The sequence below is a fragment of the Camellia sinensis genome, chromosome 2, assembly GCF_055761805.1.
Source record: "Camellia sinensis isolate YWXY chromosome 2, ASM5576180v1, whole genome shotgun sequence".
Classification (NCBI taxonomy): domain Eukaryota; kingdom Viridiplantae; phylum Streptophyta; class Magnoliopsida; order Ericales; family Theaceae; genus Camellia; species Camellia sinensis.
Genome location: NC_138962.1, coordinates 67,058,505 through 67,075,321, shown reverse-complemented (window position 1 = coordinate 67,075,321; position 16,817 = coordinate 67,058,505). Strand labels below are relative to the sequence as shown.

General features: G+C 35.8%; 1 long non-coding RNA gene across 1 annotated transcript; it reads right to left on the bottom strand.

The window, feature by feature from the left end:
• Positions 1-490: 490 nt before the first annotated feature.
• Positions 491-2,917, bottom strand: LOC114302587 (uncharacterized). The gene is made up of 3 exons (XR_003643463.2): positions 2,856-2,917; positions 1,495-2,044; positions 491-1,381 (listed from the first exon to the last, which is right to left on the bottom strand). It is a non-coding gene; the product is annotated as an uncharacterized LOC114302587 (long non-coding RNA).
• Positions 2,918-16,817: the final 13,900 nt, after the last annotated feature.

The following is a 16,817-nucleotide window of genomic DNA, read 5'->3' as shown; positions in this document are numbered from 1 at the left end:
AGATAAAAACACCATGATCATGGTGACATGTGTGAAAGTTCGCATTGGGGCAAAAAAATTGGGCAATATTAAGTAGAAATGAATACTTTTCAATTGTAATCTTCATGTTATATCCATATACAAATGTTAATGGCCCTGTTTGGTAGAGCTGTGGGAAAGTGATTATAAATTATAGCTTAACAGATTATAACTTATAGCTGTGAGTATAAGCTGCTAACCTGTTTGGTGTAGCTGTGGGATTATAGATTTAAGCAACAGAGTAGTGTTTGGTAAATAAGCTGTAAAATAGCTTTTTCCTGTGTAAATGTCAATTTTGCCCTTATGAACAGGAAATTTGTAATTTTTGTAATTTTCTTCTCTTTAAATTTTGAAAAAGTTATTTCATTAATGGAAGTTGATTAATTAGTACCTAGTTTGGTACATTTCATTACCTCAAATTTTTATTTTTTTTTTATTTAATTTTTTTGTAATAATATTGAGTTGACAAGAAAACAAAAAATGTCATTGCAATAAAAATACAATAAATTACTATTAAGGCAAGAAAAATAAAACTTCATAGATATTTATAGAGCTCCTAATTTCGTCTGCAAATTGACATACAAATATTATGTCTCCTCACTTCCATCTCGTTGACATCACATGCAACATCATTTCCATGGCGCGCTTGTTGAGACGAAGATCCTTCCTCTTCATTAGGCACATAATCCGTGAATCTATCATAAGAGTCAAATGCAATATCGCAGAGCTTACTTCGTCGGATGAAATTATGAATTGCCATTGTTGCACAAACAAGTTTGACTTGGGTCGGCCACTTGTAGTTAGGTGGGATATCCTTTATCATCGGCCATCTTGCTTTCCAAACCCCGAACGTTCTTTCTATTACACTTCTAAGTGATGAATGTGCTTGGTTGAATTTTTCTTGTGCATTTTGGGGGGGTTGACCATGTTCAAATTGAGCTAGATGGTATCTCTCTCATTTGTAAGGTGTAAGATATCCTTTCATGTTTGGATAACCAGCATCCACCAAGTAAAACTCATCTATTTTAAAATTCCAAAATGAAATTTAAGTAACCAATTATAAATATAAAAATAAATATGAAGATGTGAGTGTGGTGCATCTATTGTAGCAATCAAATATAAAACAGTTACTTCCTTGTGGTTTTGGAAAATTAAAACTAGGATTCCTAATTGCATCTAAGAAGATCTGAGTATCGTGTGCACTTCCTTCCCATCCTGGTAAGCAAAATGTGAAACACATATCAAAGTCACATGCGGCCATTATGTTTTGAGTCGCATATCCCTTTCCACCTATTAGACAAGCTTGCTTATCTGGAGATATATATGCTTTGATGTATGTTTCGTCAATTGCTCCAATGCAATCCTATTACATAATAATGAAAAAAAAAAAAAAAAATTAGCCACAGATTAGTAGAAATATCCTACCAACATTAATTATATGTAACACCCAAGTTGCGCTTGTAGTTAATTATTTACCTTGAAATGAGGATAATATTTGCGGTTGCGTCGGATATATGGATGCACACCATTAGTTGGTTGAGGTCTTACCTAATCGATGGACATCATTATAATAGCCTTTAACACCTTCTTGAAATATTTTGAAATAGTCTCGCCGGAATGTTGAAATCTTTCTTGGACATTTCTGTTTCGAATATCACCGCCAACAATAAACAAAAATATTGCAACTTGCTCTTGAACCGAGACTTGTCGTCCAGTTTGAAGGCCATAATTTGTTTGTAACAAATTACACAATTGATAAAATACCTCTCTTTCCATTCGAAAATTTTTAAATATTCTTGTCTGATTCCCTTCTTGTAATTCTACCATCCACATCCCTCCTGTTAAACAAGATGTCCTACATGGTTTTTTTATCAAATAATTTGTTACATATGTCGCTGCAACTGTAGCCGCCGTAGCTAAGAGCATATTATTATTTTGTTGGGTTTGCTGCCTTCATCGTCAGTAGCTTCATCATCATGGTCATCATTCCATTGGTCTTCATCACTGTTACTCATCTTTAAAATACCTACTCATTTAAAAGGTTCAGTTACCATTCAATTAAAAAAAAAATAGGGTGACATAAAGAGTTAATATAAATTCAGAATTGGCAATTTAAATTATTAAATCAAACCCACTATATGCACAGGAAGATTCAAAACAATGTGAACAAATAAAAGTTACTAAGGGATAAAAGTAAAGTTATTTGATAGTGTTTCTATTAAGAACAACCTTGTTTCTATTTTAAACTATCCAGATTGTAAACTATTTTAAACACTAAAGGTCCAGATTGTAAACTATTCAATAAGTTAGGAAAATGAATATATATTTTCTAAAAAAATCCAAATGTCATTGAGCGGCTCTTTGTTTCACTCATGAGTTCGGTGGGTCATATGCACCAACCATTTGCAATCGTTGAGTATGGCAAACATATTCAATATCTATTCTCTCTCATGAGTTGGGTGGGTCATATGCACCCGCCATTTCAACATGGAGACGTAATCAGTAAGAAAACATATCAGTATGCCACAGTGGTGTAACTACTTGGAGCAGTTTCAGACCCTATTTAATTGTTTCAATTCGTAACTGTCAGTCTATCTGTTTCAATTCATGAAATTCAAGCATAACACAAATGCAATTCAAGCACGCAGCATTGTTATATGCATATCCAATTCTAGCTCATGAATGAAGTATTAAAGATGTGTTCCTATCTATTGAAATATAAGGCAACCTGTCATCCATTTATTCCAATTAAAGAAAACCATCATTCATATAAAGAAATATGTAAATAAAAAAATGAAATAGGTGAAAGATTAAAATGTAAAGCAAGAAAATTATACCTTAAACTTCAACAAAGTTATACCTAGAGAGATTCAAATGTAAAGGAAAAAAAATGTAAAGCACAAAAATGAATTGAGTAAACCATTCACCTACATATACATATATATAATCTTCACCATTCACCTACCATTCATATTCACCTATCATTCATATTCAACTAACAATCAACAAGTCAACCATTCACCTACCATTCAACTGAAAAAATGTCACCTACCCACCAACCATTCAACCATTTAACTAACAAAGTCCAACATAATATTAATAAAATTCGAAATAGTGAGTCCACAATTAAAATTCAAAAATATAGTCAATATTAATAAAAGGAAAAATTAGGAAAATATTACAACAGTCCACAATTACTAAAATAAAAAGTCCAATAGAACAGTCCACAATTAATAATAAAAGTCTTAAGAACAACTGGGCAATCCACAATTAGCCACGATAACATGTGGTGGTCTTCTCCATCTCAATCTCCAACTTTATAAACCTAAGCCGAACTTCATCCGTAGGAAGAGTCATGAAGCACTCACGACGCTTGTCGCGTAAGAACAATCGGGCGGCCCATACATACAGCTCATCATCCGAGGACACACCAGGGATGTTTTCCAACTTTGCCAAACATTCTGCAATTGAAGGATATCTTGATGAGATCTGTGTTGAAGTTGCTGAAGATGACTCAACCACATTGACTATACGATCAAGTGTCTTGTTAATTAGAGCTGCACCAGTAAATTTCTTCTTTGTCTTGCTTTTGGTTGATGAACCACCAGTGTTTGATGAACGTTTTTTGTTTAACTTAGAGGGATGAACCACCTCCAAATCATCATCATCATATTCGGCATCATGTAGGGTATGAAATTCCTCCACATTGTCATCAGTGTCAGGCGTAACCCCTAAACTAGGAGTGTATGCCCATTCTCCTGTAGCAACTGCGTATGAGAATAATATGTCTAAGTCTTCACTAAATTGCAACGGCATACGCCGGAATTTAGTAGCATCAGGATACCTCTGCAACAATTACAAAGAAAAAATTTAGCATTTACAAGTATCAAAGTTTGGTGTGTTTAAACAACAAAAACAAACAGAATATGTACATTAAGCAATTTAAATACCTCCAATTTCTTGGTCCACCGCTCATCAGATGCAGATATAGCTCCAGTCAATGTATTATGGCCTAAGCCTGTCTCACCCCTTAACAGATTGTTCCACAAAAGCCAATCTTTTTTCAACACATCCTAATGGTTTTTCATTTGTATTCGTTGGTATGCTTTTCCAGTCATAGTTTTAAACGTAGTTATGACATTTTCCTACCCAACCCTATCTAAGTGTGTACCAGGTCTGTGTCCGACCTTCACTTGCTCAACACAAAGCTTAATAAAGATTTCATTTGATTTTGCATTCCAATGAGCCTTAAAAGATGGTACTTGAGAAGATTTTCCCTTATTCTTCCTATTTTCAGATTGTGTTTCCTCTTGGGTACTCATTCTATGAAAGAAAAAAAAAAAATTTGTTTAACACATACTCATTAATCATTGGTTGCATTAAAACATAAGATTAGTACAAAATAACCATACATGGCATGATTAGTATAAAATATAAGATTACTACAATAGACGTCTCATCATTGGGTACACAACTTAGCAAAAAAACACATAATCTAAAAGCCACCAACAATCATTTGAAGAGTAATGCAATTGACAGAACAATACAAATTGTGAGCAAACCCACAACAAGCTGCTTCATAAATATTACGGATTGCTCAAGCATTTGGTTCTTCACTTTTAGTCCTACAGTCTCGATGTTTTGATTTTCATAAAGATTTGTCTCGTTCCTCTGCCTCTCTACCATCGTTACAGATTTTGGGGTACACTACCTCCAAAATTGGCAATTTCTCTTCTCACAAATTACTTACAGTCTTCTTTTTGATGGCTTCTCAGATTCGGTTACCCTTATGGCAGCTCTTACACCACACTCACATTTCAAAGCCTCGTACCTCAAATCCAAGCTGTCAGCACTAGAAGTATAGTTACTAGAGGATGACATGCCTCTGCAGTAATTACAAAGAATTGAATCCACATCCTCTAAAATTGATTGGGAACTTAAAGATGTTATACATAACTAACACTATTGTCCATGACCAACTATGTAAACAGAAAGAGTTTTCATGCATTGGATTGATTAACCCTTATTGATACAATGAAAATATTTGCACACTTTGGCCTTGCAAAGACAAAAAAAAAAAAAAAAAAAAAAAAAAAAAAAAAAAAAAAAAAAAAAAACATAGTTATGGATATGTATGTTCATTAAATTATCACTGAAAGTCATTTACTTTTATTGGAAATAGTCTTTCCTCAACACTATTGTTAAAGCCCTTAATTTTGAAGAGTTAGTTTCTAATTATTACCCGTGAAAATTTTTAAGTGAGATACTCTTAAAAGTGAGCTAAACTAGTATAAGTTTGTTAATAAATACAAATGGAGTAGGTGAAGAGCAATCTAGGAAACGAAATGCAGAGCCTATTTAAACAAAAAGGAAAAACTGGACTTATTAGACTCCGGATGATATTTCAAGAAGAGAAGTTAAAGCCTTTTCATAGAGAAAGAACCGACAAAAACTTACGAACAATAGAGAAGTATTACAAAAGGAACTTTGAGCTGCTCAGCAGCCAACTATATTTACAAACTATGACAGATAAAGCATAAATAAGAGAATGGTAAACAATGACATATGGGAATTATAGATCCAAATTGAATTACATGACCAAAATAAACCAAAGAGCTCTTGATATTCTATCCCATGTCTGGGCATTTTCTAAAACTTCACAAACTAATTTAACTGATGAAGATAAAAATTATCAGTTATCTTCATCAAACACTAATTTATCAAAAGCCAATCAAAGACAGAAAAAAATTGTATCAAAAGCCAAACACTGTATCAAAAGAAGATAACACAAATTTGTTATTTAAATTGGAACAACAGAGAATAATTTCAGAGAAAAATAACATTAATTTACGAAAATTAACATTAATTTCAGAGTAAATAAAATTTCAATTCACATTAAAATGTTATTCACGAAAATAAACTAAATGACAGAAAAATAAAATCAATATATAAATAACATTCTTGAACTTCAGTTCACATTTCACATACAGACACACACAATCTTCAGAGAAAAGAAGGGGGGAAATAAGAAGAAGTTCCACATCTATATATTCAGCCATATATCTTCAGATAAAGTAAACAGAGCATACATTTCTGAGAGAGAGAGAGATGACAAATAAGGGAGAAGGCAAAGCCAAGGGCAAGATGGAAGAGGAAAATTCAGACGGAGAGGCCGCCTTCAACTCGAAACCAAAGGGTGAATCAAAGGAAGAAGAGAGAGTGTGATCTGTCTGTAAACCCTAGCTCAAATGTGTGTGTGTGTGTGTGTGTGTATCACAAACAAAAGGCATGAACTCTTACCTTTTGTAGTGCAGATCTTGGAGAAATCTTGAAGAAATCTTTGACTTCGATCGGCTGACCTTGGAGAGATGTGGAGGATCGTCTTTCGTCGCCAAGGAAATGAGAAGACGAGTGTGAGGAGAGAAGTGGGCTAGGGCACGACGAAAGAGGGCTTATATAGTGGCATAACCGTAATTGTTGAAGTTTTAGAGGGGCATTTAAGTCATTTCATGCCCCTCCAAACAGCTGCGCGTTTAAGCGAAAATCTGAAGCACCTCCGGAGCAACTTCTCCAAATTGGCTGAAAATGACTTTTTTTAAGTTATAATTTGGTGCTTTAAGCTGTGCCAAACAGATCAGAATGACTTAAATTAAGTCATAAGTTGAAATAACCTGAAATTAAGTTTCACCAAACAGGCACAATGTTCACAATGTTACATCAATATGTTCATGGTGACATGTGTGAAATTTTGCATTGGGGCAAAAAAATGGACAATATTAAGTAGGAATTAAAACTTTTCAACGGTAACTTTCTTATTATATCCACATACAAATTGTTAGGTTTTTATTCTTGGCAATCTCGTTTGACAAAACTCTTTTCAGTTATAATTTTATTAGCTCTTGTATTTCAGTGAGGATATGAGTTTTAGATACGAATCCAACCTGAATTGTGCCTTGCAGAGAAGTTTATGATGTTAATGCTTTCAAGATTGCTACTTCGCTGTTTATGACGGGGGTCGAGCTGCCCGGTCAGCTCGCGGCCGAAGCAAAATGCAAAATTACATTCAAAGTTGCATGTCCGCCCTTGCTCGCTCGAGTGAAGAAATCCTCGCTCGAGCGAAGGATTGCGTCTATACAAAAACTTGAAAGAGCTCATTGGTCGCTCGAGCGAAGGGTTCGTGGCTCGAGCAAAGGCACTAGTGGAAATCACGCGAGTTAAGGTTCTCGCTCGAGCGAGAGAAGCTTCGCTCGAGCGAGCTTCAAAATCCGAATTTCTATAAGAAATTGGTTTTCTTCCAAAACTAGGATTACTTTGGATCTCTATAAGTAGTTGGTTTTCTCCCAAAACTTGACTTACTCTTCCAGATCTTCTTTTTGGGTTCTAATGTTTATATCTAGGGATATTTTGCTAGTTTTCTTTGATGCTTTCATTGAGTATTCAACTCATGGTTTAAGAAGCATACATCAAAGGTTTGTTTGTTTATTCTACACAAAAGAGAGAGTTGTTCTTCGGTGGATTCTGAAGAATTCGAGCCTGAAGCTTTGGTGGATTCCGTGGATTCCGGAGTGGCTCATCGTCAAGACAATTCTGAGGTGAAGACGGGGTTAGAAGAGACACATAGAGGTTGGTTCAATTCGGGCGTGGATTCGCTAGGTAATTAAGAGTATACCTGTGTAATTCCTTTATATCTTCTTAGTGGATTGTGTTGTGGCTATTGCCCGTGGTTTTTTTATCACAATTGGAGGTGTCCAATTGTGGTTTTTCTACGTAAAATCGTTGTGTCAATTTGTCTTGATTGTTTGATTGGGATTGTTGTTTGCTGCTTAAAATTGATACATAATCACAAATCAACATCTAGAGGATTTCTAGATTTTTCAATTGGTATCAGAGTAGGTTGTTCTATTTTTTTTTAAAAAAATATATATATCTTTTAGAACGAGGTCTTGTTTGATTTGTGATAATGGATTCAATTCGTGAGGGAAATTCTATGGTCCGACCACCCCTACTTGACGGATCCAATTATTCTTTTTGGAAAGCTTGGATGAGATCGTTTTTGAAATCTATAGGTGAAAAAGTTTGGCAATCTGTCATGAATGGGTGGACCGAACCAACAATTACCATTGATGGAGTAACTTTTCCCAAACCAATTGAAATGTGGGACACAATTGATTACCAAAATAGTAGCTGGAATAGTAAAGCTATCAATTCTCTCTTTTGCGTTGTTACACCTGAAGAGTTTAGTCGAATTTGCAATTGTGAAGTCGCAAAAGAGGCTTGAGATATCTTACAAAATATTCATGAGGGCACTCCTTCTGTTAAACGCTGAAAACTTTAAAGGCTCACATCTAGTTTCGAAAACCTTTCAATGAAAGATAGTGAGACCTTTGATGAATTTTATGCGAAGTTGAGTGACATTGTAAATTCCAGCTTCAATTTAGGTGAAAAAAATACCAGAATCCAAAGTTGTGGGAAAAATTTTGAGATCCTTGCCCGATCGATTCCAACCAAAAGTTACGGCTATTGAAGAGGCTCAAGATGTTGACAACCTCAAGCTGGATCAGTTGGTTGGAAATCTCCAAACTTATGAGGCACATAGGAATTTCAAAAAGAAACAAAAAATATTACTTTTAGTAGTGCTCATAGAGTTGGAGAGGATTCTGATGAGGATTGTGAGATAGATTCTAAGATTACGGCTGCTTTTGTTAAACAATTTAAAAAATCTTTTCTGAAAAAGAATCCTAAACTATTGGAATCTACTCATACTCATAAATCAAAAGGCAAAGATAAACTCAAAATTAATTCTATAGCCAAGAAGGAGAAAGGAAAGATACAAGGGAACTCTGAAAGAGTCCAATGCTATGATGCCAAGGATATGGCCACTTTGCTTCAGAATGCCCCACTCGTTTGAAGAAGAAGAAAGCCCTCGCCATCACTTGGGATGATGAATCAGAATCTGATGAAGATGAAAGTGACAACGAAGATCAAGGCGAAGAGGGACATAAATAATTCCTTGCTTTCACGGCGGCTTCCAAAACTGAAGAACGAACAGAGTATCCGAAGAGGCCGGTTGAGAATGCCACTGATGATGAATCTTAGGGAAGTGATGATGATCAGCTTGAGCAAGCTTATGAAAAATTGTATAAGGAATCTCTTGACTTATCCAAATTGAATGACAAACTCACTATGAAACTCAAAGCATGTGAAAGTGAGAATGTCAAATTAAAGAAAAATATTTCTAAGGCTAGGAATGATGCCCTTAAGATTTCTAATGATCGACAAGCTCTCTGTGCAAAACTCTTGACTTGTGAGACGGAGAGGTATGAGCTACAGCAAATCTATGCAACATATGAAGAAAAGATTGAAACTCTCGAGATGTCTCAACTTGCCTTGGAAGAACTAATCATCAAGAAAGAGGAAGAACTCAAGTGTGCTATGGCTACCATTGGTCTTTGGAACAAATGATCAAAGACTTTGGACAATATCATTGGGTCTCAACAAATTTGTTCTGACAAGAGTGGCATTGGATTTGGTGGTAAGAAATAGCAAAAACAGAGTGCTTCCTCATCTCATGATACAAGAACTCAAGGAAAGGGGGAACAAAAAATTCAACATAAGGATGGACTTCTCAAACTTCTTAGAGTTGGAAAGGTAAAAGAAAAGAAGGTACACCCTGTTTTTATTTGTCATCATTGTGGTATGCATGGTCATATACGTCCTTATTGTTATAAGTTGCATGGGAGAGTGTATTTGCTTAGACCTAAAAATAGGATGTCGGAAACTAAGTCGAGACGGGTTCCCATTGAAAGAAAAGGGAACCACAATGTCAAGACACCACCTAAGAACCGCAATGCTCACAACTTTGTTTATACTAAAGCAGTTTGGGTGAGAAAACTTGACTTGTGTTAATTTGTTTATTTGTTTTAGTTTTTGGGTTTCTGTGTGTTGTTTTTAATGAAAAAAAAAAATTCCAAAAAGATTTTCTTAGTATGGTTTTGCAAGCTTGAAATTTTTGAGTGGTCCTTGGTGCATATTGGAATTGATGAAAATATCCATTACATGTTAATATGTATGTGCTTTCTATGGTCTTTACTCATTTTGGAGTGCGTGTTTTTTGATTAGTATGTCTCATTCTGTACACACTTTTGGATTAGCAAATTTTGGAGTCTTCCACCTTAATGATTATTTTTTTTTTCTATAGACTTCTGGCATTGTATCTTTTGTTTTTCTAGAGGAATTGACCTATACTAGCATATCATGGATGATGTTGAGTCTCTTAACCACCTTCCATCTTTTTGCATCTCCACGGCTTTCCCCTCGATTCTTTGTAGTCCAGCCATGAGGAAAATGCTACCTCAGAGTCACCAACCAGGCCATCCTTATTATATCCATGCTTCTCTGGTTCGGTTTCCATACTCTTGAGCGTGTCAGCTGCCAAAGAGTGTGCAAAAGAAAAAAAAAAAAAAAAAAACCTGTGCACAAGAAAGAAAAGAAAAAAAATGTGCAAAAGAAAGAAAAGAAAAACTGTGTGAAAAAAAAAGAAAAAAAAGAAAAGATTCATTGATTGAGGGGGAGCCTCCGCTTTTACTCACCAAATACCCCTTGATTCTTAGTGGTTTGACTTTCTATAGATATGCTTAGATTCTCTTGTCAGTGGTCCAGCTATCAGATCACTACTAGGATTAAATCTAGTGTTTGTCGAACTCCAAGAGTCACACACACACTTTTATCATGGGATCTATGCTTTTCACATAATGCATCACTTTCTTTCATGAGGAATCTTTTACAAACTGTGCACATTGTGTTTACTAATAATTGTGCTTCTTGGATAATCTTGTGTGTTCTAAGGTACAAATCTGAGATTTCTTGCTTGCTCCACCATATTATTTTTTGTCTTTTTCTTCTTGTTCACTGTTTTCAGTGTTTGTGGTTGTTTTTAGTGAGGGGGAGTTTGGTTTATCTTGATTTGGGTTGGTAAGGGAGTTTGGTTTTTCATTGCAAGAGTTGTTTAGCATGAACACTTTGATTTGTTTGGTAAGGGAGATTGGCTAGTTGTTTTGAATGTTGTTATGCAATGTTTGCTATTTATTTCCTTCTTGCATGCTCCTGGTATTTACATCGTCATATCATTGCTTGTGTGGTTTATGATCTTGCTTTTGTTGTTTAGTAGTTGTTTTGGAGATTGTGGCACTAATAGTTGTTTTGCAGATCATGACCTTGAGAAAGAAGTTTGTTTTTATTGGCTGTAAGGGTTAGGGTGTTTAGGATTTTATTTGTTAGGTGTGTTTTGTCACGACATTACCAAAGGGGGAGATTGTTAGGTTTTTATTCTTGGCAATCCCGTTTGACAAAACTCCTTTCAGTTGTAATTTTATTCGCTCTTGTATTTCAGTGAGGATATGAGTTTTAGATGAGAATCCAACCCGAATTGTGCCTTGCAGAGAAGTTTGTGATGTTAATGCTTTCAAGATTACTACTTCACTGTTTATGACGGGGGTCGAGCTGCCCGGTCAACTCACGGCCGAAGCAAAATGTAAAATTGCATTCAAAGTTGCATGTCCGCCCTTGCTCGCTCGAGCGAAGAAGTCCTCGCTCGAGCGAAGGATTGTGTCTATACAAAAACCTGAAAGTGCTCATTGGTCGCTCGAGCGAAGGGTTCGTGGCTCGAGCGAAGGCACTAGTGGAAATCACGCGAGTTAAGGTTCTCGCTCGAGCGAGAGAAGCCTCGCTCGAGCGAGCTTCAAAATCCGGATTTCTATAAGGAATTGGTTTTTTTCCAAAACTAGGATTACTTTAGATCTCTATAAGTAGTTGGTTTTCTCCCAAAACTTGACTTACCCCTCCTAATCTTCTTTTTGGGTTCTAAGGTTTATATCTAGGGATATTTTGCTAGTTTTCTTTGATGTTTTCATTGAGTATTCAACTCATGGTTTAAGAAGCATACATCAAAGGTTTGTTTGTTTATTCTACACAAAAGAGAGAGTTGTTCTTCGGTGGATTCTGAAGAATTCGAGCCTGAAGCTTTGGTGGATTCCGGAGTGGCTCATCATCAAGACAATTCCGAGGTGAAGACAGGGTTGGAAGAGACACATAGAGGTTGGTTCAATTCGGGCGTGGATTCGCTAGGTAATTGAGAGTATACCTGTGTAATTCTTTTATATCTTCTTAGTGGATTGTTTTGTGGCTATTGCCCGTGGTTTTTTTTTATCACAATTGGAGGTGTCCAATTGTGATTTTTTCATGTAAAATCAGTGTGTCGATTTGTCTTGATTGTTTGATTAGGATTGGTGTTTACTGCTTAAAATTGATACATAGTCACAAATCAACATCTAGGGGATTTCTAGATTTTTCACAAATGTTAATGTCCACAATGGTAATGTCGAGGTTCATATTAACAACTCATGTTTTGAATATAATAATGATGTTAATGTTCACATTGTAACTTACAAAGTACAAAAATATGACAACTTCAACAATGCATTAATCACACTACTATTTTTTGGGTAATCAAACATAATGTGAATAAGAATGTATAGATGATGTGAATCTTCACATCACAACACTGGCTACATAAATAGACAATAATATATCAAACCACCATTTCATTATTTTTTGAAGAAAAAAAAAAACAGAGGGTTCATATCCTTTGAACACCATCAACACCAATAGCAATGTCATGACCCAAACCCGCCCCTATGGGTTTAGTACCGTAACCGGCCAGTAATCTGAGATTACCGAAGGCCTGCTTAACAGAAGAACAGTAATATAGAGTACAGGGGCTGGCGGAAGCCAAAACAATAAATAAACATTGTCTAATGAGCTGTGACAGTCTGTATGCAAAAAGACTTTTCATTCAAATATATATAGTCGGACAAAACAGTATGTACATATATACAGTCATTCAGTTCAGGGACCTAGTTCCTATTAAACAATATAGTACAGTAAACAGGATAGTTACAGAGACAGAAGAGGAAAATTAAAAACACCCCTAAGCCATAACTTGACAGGCTCGGAACCTCGCAGTGAGGCACAGTGGTTGGCTTGACAAAACTGGAGCTTACCCCGACGCTTCTAACCACGGTCCGGTACCTGTACACCTACATATATATATGAGCAGTGAGCTAAAGCCCAGTGAATGACACAATGCGTGAAGAGGTTAAGAATGAACGTCCTTATAGTAATGAAAACAGTTCATTAAATCAGTATTTCAGTCGTTCAGTCAATACAGTCATATGTGGTACATCCATTAGCATAACAGTACAGTAAACAGTAGGTCTTAAAAGACCGAACAGTAAATGATGGCCATCAATCAGTAAACAGTAGTGGTTCCAACAAGGGAACCGACAGAGATCTCTGTAACAGTAACAGTAAACAGTAGTTGCTAAGGATGCCACAATACAATTCAGAATATAGGACATATATTCATTCAATTAACAGTATCAGTTTAGAAAGAAGTACAGTTCAATTGTTCAGAAGATAATCATTTTGAACATATCTTTACACAGTTGTTACTCACAGAGTTCTGGGCTACAATAAAGCTAGAGCGCGTCCCCAGTCGCCAACCCTACACAGTTACAGATTGAACACACACTAAGCTACACAGTTGGGAAAATAATAACTTAATCCCTAATTTGCCTCGGTGTGTTCTACATCTATGTCCTCGTTAAGATGCCTTAAACTAGGCCTAATAATGCCTAGGATGAGATGATGATGTAAAGATGCACCTTAAAAGCATTTTCAGAAAACAGGGGTCACACTCGAGCGTAGGTTACCCCGCTCGAGCGGACATGCAGACAGAGGTTTCCGCTCGAGCGTAGAATTACCCGCTCGAGCGTTCAGCAAAACAGTCAAAAGTGCTGGATGGGTGAAAATCACGCTCGATTGGGCGCTCGACACCCGCTCGAGCATGTGACACAATGTCCCACTCAAGCGTCTATTATTCCGCTCGAGCAGACTTCAAAACAAAACAAAAATGCTGGGAGCACGATTTCCATGCTCGAGCGCCAGTCACCCCGCTTGAGCGTGAGTCCAAATTCTGGAAATTCCAGATTTGAACCTCAAGCTCAAAACCAAGCTTTAAACCATAAATTTCGATCCTCTTGGGCCAATTTTCTAGAAAACACATCAAAACTCATACTTTAACATGATTCCAAAGCTCAATTGTAAAATCAAAGCCCAAGGGTGTTTCAAACAACTTAATTCAAACCAATTTTCATGAACATAATCCAAGCATGACATGCATGAGTTTAGCTAGCCTCCAAGCTTCCAAAACATGCTCCAAGGAGCCAATTCTTTCCAAAACAAAATGAAATCATGGACTAAACATAACTATGAGCATGCATGTGACAATTCTCCATGGAATCAACTCAAAATTCAACGATATAAGCATGCATGTATGGAATGAGCTCTTAATTCAACAACTTGAGCTAGTTCTAGGCTTAGGTCACTAAGAACACAAGAACCATGGATGAACATTCATAAACACAACAATAAAAGGCTGAATTTCCTTACCTAAGTCTTGAATTAGAGGTATGGAGGCTCAATGTTGCAAGAACTCCTTTAATCTTCCAAATTTCCAAACAATTCTCTCAAGAACAAATCAATTCTCTCCCTCTCTCTCTTGGTCGGTTGAGACAAGGAAAGGCTGATGAAAATGTTTTGTATAGAGTGTAATAAGGCTCAACAATAGTCCAAGTAGTGGGCCACTAGGTGGCACCAATGTAAATAAGGCCAACTATGCAATTTATCAATATTTAATCTAATTTAATCATACCAAATCAATTTTCAGATAAATATGCCATAAATTCACATTAATTCTAACGATCATAGAACATCAATCAATTTCAGATTCGGCCGCCGATAAGGCCTTCAATTCGCAATTTGAACACAGAGGCATGAACAGATAATCAAACAGTCAGCAGATAGACATACAATTAAACAGATATACTTAATCAATTCAGTTCCAGATTTCAGTCAGTCAGTTCAGTACTTCAATCAATTCAGTTACCAATCATAATCAGTCTCAATTTAGCAGTAATCGGTAGTTTAACGGTAAACAGTGATGAGGGTTGTTACAAGCAATCACAATCACAATCACAAAAAGGGAGAAAATAATATATTATCATTACTTAAAAATAAGAATGTTCACATCACTATATTAGATGAGACAGAATTTTCCGGAAAGGTATTGTGAACGTTCACATTAGATGAGAGAGAATTCTCAGGGCGTTGAAGCCATTAAATAACTTTCCGGAAAGGTGTCCATTTCATAAGATTATCAAAATTTTTAATAAGTTGGATGAAAAGGGAGCTTTTTTGGTTTAAGGTTTAGCGACATTAAATATTAACATTAAAGTTTGATGAAAAAGGAGCTTTTTTGGTTTAGGGTTTAGGGACATTAAATGTGATGCCCCAAAATTTGAGGACATCATAATAAAGTTTAAAACTTAAAATCAATTTTCTTAATTAAGAATCCTCATCAATTTTGCCACCAAATTTACCATCATCCATTAATTAAATACGCAGAAACTAAAAGTTCTTAAAGTACAACTTTAATCAAACTTAAAACTTTGTCTTAGTACTTAAAAAAAATAACACAAATATAAAAAGAAATTAGAGAAAAACTAGAAAACTCAGAAAAATAGTTCATGGAACTTTGGCACATTTCTAGCTAACCAATGTTGAATGATGCCTTCTAACACCTTGGGGTTTCCTTCGGTTTCTTCGGTACCTGGCATAAAACGCCAAGGCAACGGAAAATGCCAATGAGCGACGAGCTCAATAAGATATTACAACCAGAAAATACCCATCCCGATAATTATACTCACAATTAATGAATACTGTGTAGTAACAAAATAACAAGCAACATTTAATAAGCATAACAGGAATGCTCTCAGTTGAAGTAATAACAATAGATAATAAGAACAATGGCAAGCGGAAGCAGTATTTTATCATAAGGAAAAATGCTAACTTTTCTTTTAAATTCACAGAGATTTAGTTTATTAGATAAGTTTAAGTAACTCCTCACGGAGCACTTTTTCCACTCAACCGCTAAAGAATGGCCAGGAGCAATTCTAACTCCCCTTTGGTCAAATATTCAAATATTACTTTCTATAATTATCAATGATGCCAACGCACCAGGGTTACGTACCCGAGTCGTGACATCATGGTCTGCCCAAAGGGAACGGTCTATGTTGTGACACCCGCACCACCAACCTTATATCGCCTACACCGATAAGAGCCAAAATACCTTCCCATGCCATGTTAGGGTTCGCAATTCACTTGCGCAAGATTCTAAACCAGGCTTTTAAATTTTAATGTATGATGGTTCAATTTTGTGTTTCTCTACTTCGTCGAATTCACATTTTAATGCATGTGCGAGTTTTAGTTTGAAAACTACAGTAATATAATTTTTATATAGCACAACACAGTCATGTATGGCAACCAAAATAAATATGATAAAATGTCTTAGGAATCATCACAAAATTTCTTAAGAATTCACACACTTCTTCTTTCAACATTGTGTAGTTAGACAAAAAAATATGAAATCCATACCAAATGAAGTTCAACCATTACAATATTTTAATTGGTGCTAGTTCATCGAGTTAGGAAAATATTTCGAGAAGAATACCAGGGCTAAAAATGATTTAAAAAGGAGAAATAAAATTTGGAGAAAACTGGTTTTTCTCGGACAGTGAGTTGCAGTAACTTCCAGCACAGTTGATCTGTGTTTGAAAATAGAAATGAGCCTCAAATGGTGTCAAAACGAGGTATGGTTAGAACGGCTTGCTTGATATTTGAGT